Source organism: Oncorhynchus gorbuscha, linkage group LG16 (assembly GCF_021184085.1).
Source record: "Oncorhynchus gorbuscha isolate QuinsamMale2020 ecotype Even-year linkage group LG16, OgorEven_v1.0, whole genome shotgun sequence".
NCBI classification, from domain to species: domain Eukaryota; kingdom Metazoa; phylum Chordata; class Actinopteri; order Salmoniformes; family Salmonidae; genus Oncorhynchus; species Oncorhynchus gorbuscha.
In genome coordinates this window covers 32,163,964-32,176,699 of record NC_060188.1, presented here as the reverse complement: position 1 = coordinate 32,176,699, position 12,736 = coordinate 32,163,964, and the positions used below count along the sequence as shown (strand labels likewise).

The window sequence follows — 12,736 nt, the reverse complement described above, 5'->3', positions numbered from 1 at the left end:
GAGCCTGTATGAACTGTTTGTCATGGAATTGTATTCTGACCACCTGAATCAAAGGACAAGTCCAGACATTATCCATATCAAGTCTCCAATGACATGTTACAAATAAAGACTGGTTTGTCAAAGCACTGTGAGCAGGGTTCAAAGCTGCGTGGGGAGACCCCATTGAATTTCAAGTCCAACGCCTTAACCACTCGGCTATCACAACTTGCTACATTAAAAAACAGGCCTTAACCAGTCGGCTATCTGATTCTGTACATTTTACTTCTGTAAAGACTAGACTTTCTACTGAAGAGCCTATTTGAACTGTTTGTCAAGGAAAAAATATTCTGAGCACTTGAATCAAAGGACAAGTACAGACATTATCCATATCAAGTCTCCAATGACATGTTGCAAATAAAGACTGGTTTGTCAAAGCGCTGTGAGCAGGGTTCGAATCTGCGCGGGGAGACCCCATTGGATTTCAAGTCCAACGCAATTTACCACTCTGCATCTTGCTATGTTAAAAACCAGCAGGTTATGTGATTCTGTACATTTTACTTCTGTAAAGACTAGACTTTGTACTGAAGAGCCTGTTTGAACTGTTGGTCAATGAATTTTATTCTGACCACCTGAATCAAAGGACAAGTCCAGACATTATCCATATCAAGTCTCCAATGACATGTTGCAAATAAAGACTGGTTTGTCAAAGCGCTGTGAGCAGGGTTCTAACCTGCACGGGGAGACCCCATTGGATTTCAAGTCCAACGCCTTAACCACTCGGCCATCACAGCTTGCTACTTTAAAAACCAGGCCTTAACGAGTCGGCTATCTGATTCTGTACATTTTACTTCTGTAAAGACTAGACTTTCCACTGAAGAGCCTATTTGAACTGTTTGTCAAGGAAAAATATTCTGAGCACTTGAATCAAAGGACAAGTTCATGCATTAAGCACACATTATCCATATCAAGTCTCCAATGACATGTTGCAAAGAAAGACTGGTTTGTCAAAGCGCTGTGAGCAGGGTTCGAATCTGCACGGGCAGACCCCATTGGATTTCAAGTCCAACGCAATTTACCACTCTGCAGCTTGCTATGTTAAAAACCAGTAGGTTATCTGATTTTGTACATTTTACTTCAGTAAAGACTAGACTTTCTACTGAAGAGTCTATTTGAACTGTTTGTCAAGGAAAAATATTCTGAGCACTTGAATCAAAGGACAAGTCCATGCATTAAGCACACATTATCCATATCAAGCCTCCAATGACATTTTGCAAGTAAAGACTGGTTTGTCAAAGCGCTGTGAGCAGGGTTCGAACCTGCGCGGGAGACCCCATTGAATTTCAAGTCCAACGCAATTTACCACTCTGCAGCTTGCTATGTTAAAAACCAGTAGGTTATGTGATTCTGTACATTTTACTTCTGTAAAGACTAGACATTCTACTGAAGAGCCTGTTTGAACTGTTGGTCAATGAATTTTATTCTGACCACCTGAATCAAAGGACAAGTCCAGACATTATCCATATCAAGTCTCCAATGACATGTTGCAAATAAAGACTGGTTTGTCAAAGCGCTGTGAGCAGTGTTCAAAGCTGCGCGGGGAGACCCCATTGGATTTCCAGTCCAACGCAATTTACCACTCTGCATCTTGCTATGTTAAAAACCAGCAGGTTATGTGATTCTGTACATTTTACTTCTGTAAAGACTAGACTTTCTACTGAAGAGCCTATTTGAACTGTTTGTCAAGGAAAAAATATTCTGAGCACTTGAATCAAAGGACAAGTCCATGCATTAAGCACACATTATCCATATCAAGCCTCCAATGACATTTTGCAAGTAAAGACTGGTTTGTCAAAGCGCTGTGAGCAGGGTTCGAACCTGCGCGGGAGACCCCATTGGATTTCAAGTCCAACGCCTTAACCACTCGGCCATCACAGCTTGCTAGTTTAAAAACCAGGCCTTAACCGGTCGGCTATCTGATTCTGTACATTTTACTTCTGTAAAGACTAGACTTTCCACTGAAGAGCCTATTTGAACTGTTTGTCAAGGAAAAAATATTCTGAGCACTTGAATCAAAGGACAAGTCCATGCATTAAGCACACATTATCCATATCAAGTCTCCAATGACATGTTGCAAATAAAGACTGGTCTGTCATAGCACTGTGAGCAGGGTTCGAATCTGCGCGGGGAGACCCCATTGGATTTCAAGTCCAACGCAATTTACCACTCTGCAGCTTGCTATGTTAAAAACCAGTAGGTTATCTGATTCTGTACATTTTACTTCTGTAAAGACTAGACCTTCCACTAAAGAGCCTGTATGAACTGTTTGTCATGGAATTGTATTCTGACCACCTGAATCAAAGGACAAGTCCAGACATTATCCATATCAAGTCTCCAATGACATGTTACAAATAAAGACTGGTTTGTCAAAGCACTGTGAGCAGGGTTCAAAGCTGCGCGGGGAGACCCCATTGAATTTCAAGTCCAACGCCTTAACCACTCGGCTATCACAACTTGCTACGTTAAAAAACAGGCCTTAACCAGTCGGCTATCTGATTCTGTATATTTTACTTCTGTAAAGACTAGACTTTCTACTGAAGAGCCTATTTGAACTGTTTGTCAAGGAAAAAATATTCTGAGCACTTGAATCAAAGGACAAGTACAGACATTATCCATATCAAGTCTCCAATGACATGTTGCAAATAAAGACTGGTTTGTCAAAGCGCTGTGAGCAGGGTTCGAATCTGCGCTGGGAGACCCCATTGGATTTCAAGTCCAACGCAATTTACCACTCTGCATCTTGCTATGTTAAAAACCAGCAGGTTATGTGATTCTGTACATTTTACTTCTGTAAAGACTAGACTTTCTACTGAAGAGCCTGTTTGAACTGTTGGTCAATGAATTTTATTCTGACCACCTGAATCAAAGGACAAGTCCAGACATTATCCATATCAAGTCTCCAATGACATGTTGCAAATAAAGACTGGTTTGTCAAAGCGCTGTGAGCAGGGTTCTAACCTGCACGGGGAGACCCCATTGGATTTCAAGTCCAACGCCTTAACCACTCGGCCATCACAGCTTGCTACTTTAAAAACCAGGCCTTAACGAGTCGGCTATCTGATTCTGTACATTTTACTTCTGTAAAGACTAGACTTTCCACTGAAGAGCCTATTTGAACTGTTTGTCAAGGAAAAATATTCTGAGCACTTGAATCAAAGGACAAGTTCATGCATTAAGCACACATTATCCATATCAAGTCTCCAATGACATGTTGCAAAGAAAGACTGGTTTGTCAAAGCGCTGTGAGCAGGGTTCGAATCTGCACGGGCAGACCCCATTGGATTTCAAGTCCAACGCAATTTACCACTCTGCAGCTTGCTATGTTAAAAACCAGTAGGTTATCTGATTTTGTACATTTTACTTCAGTAAAGACTAGACTTTCTACTGAAGAGTCTATTTGAACTGTTTGTCAAGGAAAAAATATTCTGAGCACTTGAATCAAAGGACAAGTCCATGCATTAAGCACACATTATCCATATCAAGCCTCCAATGACATTTTGCAAGTAAAGACTGGTTTGTCAAAGCGCTGTGAGCAGGGTTCGAACCTGCGCGGGAGACCCCATTGAATTTCAAGTCCAACGCAATTTACCACTCTGCAGCTTGCTATGTTAAAAACCAGTAGGTTATGTGATTCTGTACATTTTACTTCTGTAAAGACTAGACATTCTACTGAAGAGCCTGTTTGAACTGTTGGTCAATTAATTTTATTCTGACCACCTGAATCAAAGGACAAGTCCAGACATTATCCATATCAAGTCTCCAATGACATGTTGCAAATAAAGACTGGTTTGTCAAAGCGCTGTGAGCAGTGTTCAAAGCTGCGCGGGGAGACCCCATTGGATTTCCAGTCCAACGCAATTTACCACTCTGCATCTTGCTATGTTAAAAACCAGCAGGTTATGTGATTCTGTACATTTTACTTCTGTAAAGACTAGACTTTCTACTGAAGAGCCTATTTGAACTGTTTGTCAAGGAAAAAATATTCTGAGCACTTGAATCAAAGGACAAGTCCATGCATTAAGCACACATTATACATATCAAGCCTCCAATGACATTTTGCAAGTAAAGACTGGTTTGTCAAAGCGCTGTGAGCAGGGTTCGAACCTGCGCGGGAGACCCCATTGGATTTCAAGTCCAACGCCTTAACCACTCGGCCATCACAGCTTGCTAGTTTAAAAACCAGGCCTTAACCGGTCAGCTATCTGATTCTGTACATTTTACTTCTGTAAAGACTAGACTTTCCACTGAAGAGCCTATTTGAACTGTTTGTCAAGGAAAAAATATTCTGAGCACTTGAATCAAAGGACAAGTCCATGCATTAAGCACACATTATCCATATCAAGTCTCCAATGACATGTTGCAAATAAAGACTGGTCTGTCATAGCACTGTGAGCAGGGTTCGAATCTGCGTGGGAGACCCCATTGGATTTCAAGTCCAACGCAATTTACCACTCTGCAGCTTGCTATGTTAAAAACCAGTAGGTTATCTGATTCTGTACATTTTACTTCTGTAAAGACTAGACCTTCCACTAAAGAGCCTGTATGAACTGTTTGTCATGGAATTGTATTCTGACCACCTGAATCAAAGGACAAGTCCAGACATTATCCATATCAAGTCTCCAATGACATGTTACAAATAAAGACTGGTTTGTCAAAGCACTGTGAGCAGGGTTCAAAGCTGCGCGGGGAGACCCCATTGAATTTCAAGTCCAACGCCTTAACCACTCGGCTATCACAACTTGCTACGTTAAAAAACAGGCCTTAACCAGTCGGCTATCTGATTCTGTACATTTTACTTCTGTAAAGACTAGACTTTCTACTGAAGAGCCTATTTGAACTGTTTGTCAAGGAAAAAATATTCTGAGCACTTGAATCAAAGGACAAGTACAGACATTATCCATATCAAGTCTCCAATGACATGTTGCAAATAAAGACTGGTTTGTCAAAGCGCTGTGAGCAGGGTTCGAATCTGCGCGGGGAGACCCCATTGGATTTCAAGTCCAACGCAATTTACCACTCTGCATCTTGCTATGTTAAAAACCAGCAGGTTATGTGATTCTGTACATTTTACTTCTGTAAAGACTAGACTTTCTACTGAAGATCCTATTTGAACTGTTTGTCAAGGAAAAAATATTCTGAGCACTTGAATCAAAGGACAAGTCCATGCATTAAGCACACATTATCCATATCAAGTCTCCATTGACATGTTGCAAATAAAGACTGGTTTGTCATAGCACTGTGAGCAGGGTTCGAATCTGCGCGGGGAGACCCCATTGGATTTCAAGTCCAACGCAATTTACCACTCTGCAGCTTGCTATGTTAAAACCCAGCCGGTTATGTGATTCTGTACATTTTACTTCTGTAAAGACTAGACCTTCCACTAAAGAGCCTGTATGAACTGTTTGTCATGGAATTGTATTCTGACCACCTGAATCAAAGGACAAGTCCAGACATTATCCATATCAAGTCTCCAATGACATGTTGCAAATAAAGACTGGTTTGTCAAAGCTCTGTGAGCAGGGTTCGAATCTGCGCGGGGAGACCCCATTGGATTTCAAGTCCAACGCAATTTACCACTCTGCATCTTGCTATGTTAAAAACCAGCAGGTTATGTGATTCTGTACATTTTACTTCTGTAAAGACTAGACTTTCTACTGAAGAGCCTATTTGAACTGTTTGTCAAGGAAAAAATATTCTGATCACTTGAATCAAAGGACAAGTCCAGACATTATCCATATCAAGTCTCCAATGACATGTTGCAAATAAAGACTGGTTTGTCATAGCGCTGTGAGCAGAGTTCGAATCTGCGCGGGGAGACCCCATTGGATTTCAAGTCCAACGCAATTTACCACTCTGCAGCTTGCCATGTTAAAAACCAGCCGGTTTGGTGATTCTGTACATTTTACTTCTGTAAAGACTAGACCTTCCACTAAAGAGCCTGTATGAACTGTTTGTCAAGGAATTGTATTCTGACCACCTGAATCAAAGGACAAGTCCAGACATTATCCATATCAAGTCTCCAATGACATGTTGCAAATAAAGACTGGTTTGTCAAAGCGCTGTGAGCAGTGTTCAAAGCTGCGCGGGGAGACCCCATTGGATTTCGAGTCCAACGCAATTTACCACTCTGCATCTTGCTATGTTAAAAACCAGCAGGTTATCTGATTTTGTACATTTTACTTCAGTAAAGACTAGACTTTCTACTGAAGAGTCTATTTGAACTGTTTGTCAAGGAAAAAATATTCTGAGCACTTGAATCAAAGGACAAGTCCATGCATTAAGCACACATTATCCATATCAAGCCTCCAATGACATTTTGCAAGTAAAGACTGGTTTGTCAAAGCGCTGTGAGCAGGGTTCGAACCTGCGCGGGAGACCCCATTGAATTTCAAGTCCAACGCAATTTACCACTCTGCAGCTTGCTATGTTAAAAACCAGTAGGTTATGTGATTCTGTACATTTTACTTCTGTAAAGACTAGACATTCTACTGAAGAGCCTGTTTGAACTGTTGGTCAATGAATTTTATTCTGACCACCTGAATCAAAGGACAAGTCCAGACATTATCCATATCAAGTCTCCAATGACATGTTGCAAATAAAGACTGGTTTGTCAAAGCGCTGTGAGCAGTGTTCAAAGCTGCGCGGGGAGACCCCATTGGATTTCAAGTCCAACGCAATTTACCACTCTGCAGCTTGCTATGTTAAAAACCAGTAGGTTATCTGATTCTGTACATTTTACTTCTGTAAAGACTAGACCTTCCACTAAAGAGCCTGTATGAACTGTTTGTCATGGAATTGTATTCTGACCACCTGAATCAAAGGACAAGTCCAGACATTATCCATATCAAGTCGCCAATGACATGTTACAAATAAAGACTGGTTTGTCAAAGCACTGTGAGCAGGGTTCAAAGCTGCGCGGGGAGACCCCATTGAATTTCAAGTCCAACGCCTTAACCACTCGGCTATCACAACTTGCTACGTTAAAAAACAGGCCTTAACCAGTCGGCTATCTGATTCTGTACATTTTACTTCTGTAAAGACTAGACTTTCTACTGAAGAGCCTATTTGAACTGTTTGTCAAGGAAAAAATATTCTGAGCACTTGAATCAAAGGACAAGTACAGACATTATCCATATCAAGTCTCCAATGACATGTTGCAAATAAAGACTGTTTTGTCAAAGCGCTGTGAGCAGGGTTCGAATCTGCGCGGGGAGACCCCATTGGATTTCAAGTCCAACGCAATTTACCACTCTGCATCTTGCTATGTTAAAAACCAGCAGGTTATGTGATTCTGTACATTTTACTTCTGTAAAGACTAGACTTTCTACTGAAGAGCCTATTTGAACTGTTTGTCAAGGAAAAAATATTCTGAGCACTTGAATCAAAGGACAAGTCCATGCATTAAGCACACATTATCCATATCAAGCCTCCAATGACATTTTACAAGTAAAGACTGGTTTGTCAAAGCGCTGTGAGCAGGGTTCGAACCTGCGCGGGAGACCCCATTGGATTTCAAGTCCAACGCCTTAACCACTCGGCCATCACAGCTTGCTAGTTTAAAAACCAGGCCTTAACCGGTCGGCTATCTGATTCTGTACATTTTACTTCTGTAAAGACTAGACTTTCCACTGAAGAGCCTATTTGAACTGTTTGTCAAGGAAAAAATATTCTGAGCACTTGAATCAAAGGACAAGTCCATGCATTAAGCACACATTATCCATATCAAGTCTCCAATGACATGTTGCAAATAAAGACTGGTCTTTCATAGCACTGTGAGCAGGGTTCGAATCTGCGCGGGGAGACCCCATTGGATTTCAAGTCCAACGCAATTTACCACTCTGCAGCTTGCTATGTTAAAAACCAGTAGGTTATCTGATTCTGTACATTTTACTTCTGTAAAGACTAGACCTTCCACTAAAGAGCCTGTATGAACTGTTTGTCATGGAATTGTATTCTGACCACCTGAATCAAAGGACAAGTCCAGACATTATCCATATCAAGTCTCCAATGACATGTTACAAATAAAGACTGGTTTGTCAAAGCACTGTGAGCAGGGTTCAAAGCTGCGCGGGGAGACCCCATTGAATTTCAAGTCCAACGCCTTAACCACTCGGCTATCACAACTTGCTACATTAAAAAACAGGCCTTAACCAGTCGGCTATCTGATTCTGTACATTTTACTTCTGTAAAGACTAGACTTTCTACTGAAGAGCCTATTTGAACTGTTTGTCAAGGAAAAAATATTCTGAGCACTTGAATCAAAGGACAAGTACAGACATTATCCATATCAAGTCTCCAATGACATGTTGCAAATAAAGACTGGTTTGTCAAAGCGCTGTGAGCAGGGTTCGAATCTGCGCGGGAGACCCCATTGATTTCAAGTCCAACGCAATTTACCACTCTGCATCTTGCTATGTTAAAAACCAGCAGGTTATGTGATTCTGTACATTTTACTTCTGTAAAGACTAGACTTTCTTCTGAAGAGCCTGTTTGAACTGTTGGTCAATGAATTTTATTCTGACCACCTGAATCAAAGGACAAGTCCAGACATTATCCATATCAAGTCTCCAATGACATGTTGCAAATAAAGACTGGTTTGTCAAAGCGCTGTGAGCAGGGTTCAAACCTGCACTGGGCAACCCCAATGGATTTTGAGTCCAACGATTTAACCATTCTGCAATCACAGCTTTCTGAGTTACCTCACACAAGGACAAAAGTATCCAAATTCAACTGCCGAGTTGAATTTTTTTTCAAGCAAAGTTTCAAAGAAAGCAATTTTCTAAGCAATTCAATCGTGGGACGAGCACATAAAGTAAGGACAATTTAAATAAAAATGGAGATAGACATAATTATTATTGGTCTACTTTTTCATCATTGTGAGCAGGGTTCGAACCTGCACGGGGAGAACCGAATGGATTTCAAGTTCAACGCATTAACCACTCAGCCATCGCATTAACCACTCAGCCATCGCAGCTTAATATGTTAAAAACCAGGCCTTAACCAGTCGGCTATCTGATTCTGTACATTTTACTTCTGTAAAGACTAGACTTTCAACTGAAGAGCCTATTTGAACTGTTTGTCAAGGAAAAATATTCTGAGCACTTGAATCAAAGGACAAGTCCATGCATTAACCTGTTTTTCCTACCCCCTACTTCTTTGAACATTCTGTTAAAAATCGCGCAACATTTCAGTGCCATGCTGCTCATGCCAGGAATATAGTATATGAATAAGATTAGTATGTGTGGATAGAAAACACTCAGACGTTTATAAAACTGGTTAAATCACTGCTGTGACTATAACAGAACGTGCGTTTCATCGAAAAGTGCAGGAAAATCTGATCACTGAAAATGGAAATAAATATCCATGCGCCACTTCCAGGAATTGTTCAAGAAGAACCGAATTAAATGAGACCGAGGTTGCAGTACCTACAGCTTCCACACGATGTCTAGAGTCTTGTCATTTGCTTCGGCTTTGATTCTTGGTCAAACCGAATCAAGGGAACCGATTCCCTCCGGTCTCCGACCGGATGTTTTGGTTGAGAAATATCCGGACATTTTTTCCAGACGGACACCTATAGAATTTACATCGCCTCCTGATGAATTTTAACGCTTATTAACATGTACTAATACCTAAAGTTGCATTACAAAAGTATTTCGAAGTGTTTTGTGAAAGTTTATCGTCGACTTTTTTAATTTAAAAAAATGATGTTACGTTATGAAACGCAATTTTTTTCCGTTTATCACACAGTCTTCATAGATCGATATCTAGGCTATATATGGACCGATTTAATCGTAAAAAAGACCCAATAGTGATTATGGGACATCTAGGAGTGCCAACAAAGAAGATGGTCAAAGGTAATAAATGTTTTATATTTTATTTGTGCGGTTTGTGTAGCGACGACTATGCTAATTATTTTGTTTACGTCCCCTGCGGGTCTTTTGGGGTGTTACATGCTATCAGATAATAGCTTCTCATGCTTTCGCCGAAAAGCATTTTAAAAATCTGACTTGTTGCCTGGATTCACAACGAGTGTAGCTTTAATTCAAAACCCTGCATGTGTATTTTAATGAACGTTTGAGTTTTAACTAATACTATTAACATTTGACGTAGCGCATTTGCATTTCCAGATCTCTAGATGGGACGCCTGCATGCCAGGTAGGAGCAAGAGGTTAAGCACATTATCCATATCATGTCACCAAGGATATGTTAAAAATGAAAAATGGTTTGACATAGCGCTGTGAACAGGGTTCGAACCTGCGCGGGGAGACCCCATTGGATTACGAGTCCAACGCCATAACCTCTCGGCCATCTCAGGATCTCCTTTTACCTACAGACCGTTAACCAGTCCACTATCTTGTTCTGTCGAATTGATCTCTAAAGTGACCAGATTATTGCTATTGAAGAGCCTACTTGAAACATTTGTCATGAAGATCAATTCTGACAACTTGAATCAAAGGACATGTCCAAGCATTATCCATATCAAGTCCCCAATGACATGTTACAAATAAAGAGTGGATTGTCAAAGCGCTGCTCGCAGGGTTCAAACCTGCACTGAGCAACCCCAAAGGATTTTGAGTCCAACGATTTAACCATTCTGCAATCACAGCTTTCTAAGTTACCTCACACAAGGACAAAAGTATCCAAACTCAACTGCCTAGTTGACATTTTTTTCAAGCAAAGTTTAAAAGAAAGCAATTTTCTAAGCACTTCAATTGTGGCACGAGCACATAAAGTAAGGACCATTTAAATTCAAAGGAGATAGACCCAATTATTAAAGGTCTACTTTATCATCACCCAGTAAGCAGAGTTGAAAACTGTACAGGGAGAATATATTGGGCTTCAATTACAATGCTTAAACCACTTAGCCATCACAGCAGTAGGAATCTAAGGAAATTGATGAGAAGAAAGCAGAAGTGGGCTATATGCTTCAAGCAAGTTAAGAACATGGGTGCAAATAAAGACTGGTTTGTCAAAGCGCTGTGAGCAGGGTTCGAACCTGCGCGGGGAGACACCATTGGATTTCAAGTCCAACGCAATTTACCACTCGGCAATCACAGCTTACTATGTTAAAAAACAGGCCTTAACCAGTCGGCTATCTGATTCTGTACATTTTACTTCTGTAAAGACTAAACTTTCTACTGAAGAGCCTATTTGAACTGTTTGTCAAGGAAAAAATATTCTGAGCACTTGAATCAAAGGACAAGTCCATGCATTAAGCACACATTATCCATATCATGTCACCTAGGATATGTTAAAAATGAAAACTGGTTTGCAATAGCGCTGTTCAAACCTGTGCAGGGAGACCCCATTGGATTTCAAGTCCAACGCCTTAACCACTCGGCCATCGGAGCTTGCTACGTTAAAAACTAGGCCATAACCAGTCAGCTATCTGATTCTGTACATTTTACTTCTGTAAAGACTTTCTACTGAAGAGCCTATTTGAACTGTTTGTCAAGGAAAAAAATGTTCAGTAGAAGGTCTAAGCACTTGAATCAAAGGACAAGTCCATGCATTAAGCACTTCATCAATATCAGGTCACCAATGCTACAAGTAAAGACTGGTTTGTCAATGTGCCGCGAGAAGTTTTAGAAACTGTACGGGGAGACAACCATGGAGAATATTTTCAATGTTTGAACCACTTGGCCATCGCAGCAGTAGCAATCTAAGGAAAGTGGCATTTTTATCAGGGTCTGCGTTGCATCACTGCCCTCGTGCAAGGCCTGTGCACACTGGTATCGTCACCACAATTTTGCTGCAGTGAATCCCTTCCCAGAGCTGCGCAGCAGCGTTGCACAGACATGCTTAGTAAATAATGCAACCCTTTCTCTTCAGCTTGTTGTGAAGCCACAGGTCAGAGAATGCAAATACTACAACAGTGGCTGATGTTGGGGTTTGTATGCATATGTCTTTATATCTAATTGAAAGACTAAACTTTTTCATTCTCATAAGCATTGAGAGAAACAGCAACATAGGCAGCCTATTTCTGTGTAAGTAGTTGGTACTGTATAATCACAGAGATAACATATATTTCAGTCTTGTCTCACGGAAACCTTAACTTTAGAAATATTAGTAGATAATAGCAGAATCTACTGCACAGCCAGAGCTGATTAGCTAGCAAAGGTGCTGGAGGCAAAAACTGGAGAAACAGGAAAAGGTCTGCACAGTTTAGAAATACTATTACAATCTCAAAACCAAACATGACAGAAATACTATTACAATCTATAATGAAAGATCAGAATTGTATTGATGTGAGCAAAACAAACAGTTTTCTTAAAATCGTGGGATTATTAAAACTATATTTTCGTCTGCACAATAAACAATAAATAAATACATTGTGACAGTTGTTAGTTGGTTAGCTAACTAGCGAATTTGAACCACATTATCATAGTCAAAACACCTCAATACAAGACCCTCTTATCTTAACATTCTCTTGCTCTCTATCTGTCTGTCTGTTTCTGTCTCTCTCATAAGATGATGAATGACATGCTTGGTGACACCATTGGCATGGAGACCACCAGCAGCCCAACCCTAGTAACCAGCATGCAGAAGCCTCTCCTCCTTCCCCATGGCAACGTCATTACCGCCTGCATTCCGAAGCTCACCCCAGTTCCTCTCCTCACTTCCACTACCCCACGCCCGTTCCCTCCGTCTCTACACCGTTGTCAGATCCCACCCCTGTCCGCTCCTCCCCTCCCACTCT

The 12,736-nt window shown here is 40.8% G+C and overlaps 12 non-coding genes across 12 annotated transcripts; all 12 read right to left on the bottom strand.

The window, feature by feature from the left end:
* Positions 1-123: 123 nt before the first annotated feature.
* trnas-uga lies at positions 124-205 on the bottom strand. The gene has a single exon. It is a non-coding gene; the product is annotated as a tRNA-Ser (tRNA).
* A 483-nt stretch (positions 206-688) lies between these two features.
* trnas-uga lies at positions 689-770 on the bottom strand. The gene has a single exon. It is a non-coding gene; the product is annotated as a tRNA-Ser (tRNA).
* A 1,063-nt stretch (positions 771-1,833) lies between these two features.
* On the bottom strand, positions 1,834-1,914 carry trnas-uga. Its single transcript has one exon. It is a non-coding gene; the product is annotated as a tRNA-Ser (tRNA).
* A 494-nt stretch (positions 1,915-2,408) lies between these two features.
* On the bottom strand, positions 2,409-2,490 carry trnas-uga. Its single transcript has one exon. It is a non-coding gene; the product is annotated as a tRNA-Ser (tRNA).
* A 483-nt stretch (positions 2,491-2,973) lies between these two features.
* On the bottom strand, positions 2,974-3,055 carry trnas-uga. The gene has a single exon. It is a non-coding gene; the product is annotated as a tRNA-Ser (tRNA).
* Positions 3,056-4,119: 1,064 nt separating this feature from the next.
* Positions 4,120-4,200, bottom strand: trnas-uga. The gene has a single exon. It is a non-coding gene; the product is annotated as a tRNA-Ser (tRNA).
* A 493-nt stretch (positions 4,201-4,693) lies between these two features.
* On the bottom strand, positions 4,694-4,775 carry trnas-uga. Its single transcript has one exon. It is a non-coding gene; the product is annotated as a tRNA-Ser (tRNA).
* Positions 4,776-6,926: 2,151 nt separating this feature from the next.
* Positions 6,927-7,008, bottom strand: trnas-uga. Its single transcript has one exon. It is a non-coding gene; the product is annotated as a tRNA-Ser (tRNA).
* A 495-nt stretch (positions 7,009-7,503) lies between these two features.
* On the bottom strand, positions 7,504-7,584 carry trnas-uga. The gene has a single exon. It is a non-coding gene; the product is annotated as a tRNA-Ser (tRNA).
* A 494-nt stretch (positions 7,585-8,078) lies between these two features.
* trnas-uga lies at positions 8,079-8,160 on the bottom strand. Its single transcript has one exon. It is a non-coding gene; the product is annotated as a tRNA-Ser (tRNA).
* Positions 8,161-10,269: 2,109 nt separating this feature from the next.
* Positions 10,270-10,351, bottom strand: trnat-cgu. Its single transcript has one exon. It is a non-coding gene; the product is annotated as a tRNA-Thr (tRNA).
* Positions 10,352-11,011: 660 nt separating this feature from the next.
* Positions 11,012-11,094, bottom strand: trnas-uga. The gene has a single exon. It is a non-coding gene; the product is annotated as a tRNA-Ser (tRNA).
* Positions 11,095-12,736: the final 1,642 nt, after the last annotated feature.